General features: G+C 44.3%; 1 pseudogene; it reads right to left on the reverse strand.

The window, feature by feature from the left end:
* Nucleotides 1-266: 266 nt before the first annotated feature.
* On the reverse strand, nt 267-1,656 carry LOC102869044 (annotated as a pseudogene).
* Between the last annotated feature and the right edge of the window lie 202 nt (nt 1,657-1,858).

Below are 1,858 nucleotides of genomic sequence, written 5' to 3' on the forward strand. Positions count from 1 at the left end.
GTCTCAAAATTCTGTGACAAATTTTTGGTCAAGTTGTTTCCATTTAAAAAGTACTGATTTTAAAAACTAATCACTTAAAACTTCCACACGAAAAAGAAAACAAATGGTCCACAAAACATTCTTTTCCTTCTGAAGGTTTTACGATGCATTGTTATCATTAACCAGTCTTTTACTATTTAACTTAAATGGCCAAGTAAAACAAACAGTTCTGAGACCGTTCTTCCACCACTGATTAAGACTGGGGTGGCAGGTGTTATGGGTAATATTCATTTAGCCTTCTGAGCTTTCTGAGCAGACTTGGTGACCTTGCCAGCTCCAGCAGCCTTCTTGTCCACTGCTTTGATGACACCCACAGCAACAGTCTGCCTCATGTCTCGGACAGCAAAACGACCCAGAGGAGGGTAGTCAGAGAAGTTCTCCACACACATGGGCTTGCTAGGAACCATATCCACAATGGCAGCATCACCAGACTTCAGGAATTTGGTGCTATCTTCCAGCTTCTTACCAGAACGGTGATCAATCTTCTCTTTGAGCTCAGCAAACTTGCAAGCAATGTGAGCTGTGTGACAATCCAGCACAGGTGCATAACCAGCACTGATTTGGCCAGGATGGTTTAAGATGATCACCTGAGCAGTGAAGCCAGCTGCTTCCATGGGTGGGTCATTTTTGCTGTCACCAGCCACGTTGCCACGTCGAACATCTTTCACAGAGACGTTCTTAACATTGAAGCCAACATTGTCACCAGTAAGAGCTTCACTCAAAGCTTCATGGTGCATTTCAACAGACTTTATACTTCAGTGGTAATGTTGACTGGGGCAAATGTGACCACCATGCCAGCTTGAGAACACCAGTCTCCACTCTGGCCACAGGGACAGTACCAATACCACCAATCTTGTAGACATCTTGGAGAGGCAGACGAAGGGGCTTATCAATTGGACGAGTTGGTGGCAGGATGCAATCCAAAGCTTCAAGCAGTGTAGTCCCACTGTCACTGCCGTCTTTCCGGGTGACTTTCCATCCCTTGAACCAAGGCATATTAGCACTTGGCTCCAGCATGTTGTCACCATTCCAACCAGAAATTGGCACAAAGGCTACTGTGTCAGGGTTGTAGCCAATTTTCTTGATGTAGGTGCTAACTTCCTTAACGATTTCTTCATATCTCTTCTGGCTGTAGGGTGGCTTGGTGGAATCCATTTTGTTAACACCAACAATCAGTTGCTTCACACTCAGTGTGTAAGCCAGAAGGGCATGCTCACAGGTCTGCCCATTCTTTGAAATACCAGCCTCAAATTCACCAACACCAGCAGCAACAATCAGGACAGCACAATCAGCCTGTGATGTTCCTGTAATCATGTTTTTTATAAAGTCTCTGTGTCCTGGGGCATCAATGATGGTCACATAGTACTTGCTGGTCTCAAATTTCCACAGGGAGATATCAATGGTGATGCCATGCTCACGTTCAGCTTTCAGTTTATCCAAGACCTAGGCATATTTGAAGGAGCCCTTTCCCATCTCCGCAGCTTCCTTCTCGAATTTCTCAATGGTTCTCTTGTCGATCCCACCACATTTGTAGATCAGATGGCCAGTCATGGTGGACTTGTCCGAATCTACGTGTCCAATGACGACGATGTTTATATGGGTCTTCTCCTTTCCCATTTTGGCTTAGGTTTTGTGATGGTATTCACCAACACCTAAGCTGTACTCTGGCAACAAACCTGTTGCGAAAAAGGGGGACATTTTTAATCAATCATATGATTACTACATCTGAGATGAACAGGTGAAGAAAAACAGGGTCACATTCGTGGTTGAAAAGGTTATTTTTAGATCCATCTTGAAATACAATGCTGTGATCAACAGA

The sequence above is a fragment of the Elephantulus edwardii genome, unplaced genomic scaffold, assembly GCF_000299155.1.
Source record: "Elephantulus edwardii isolate Elephantulus edwardi_28Jun2011 unplaced genomic scaffold, EleEdw1.0 scaffold00059, whole genome shotgun sequence".
In the NCBI taxonomy this organism is placed as follows: Eukaryota; Metazoa; Chordata; class Mammalia; order Macroscelidea; family Macroscelididae; genus Elephantulus; species Elephantulus edwardii.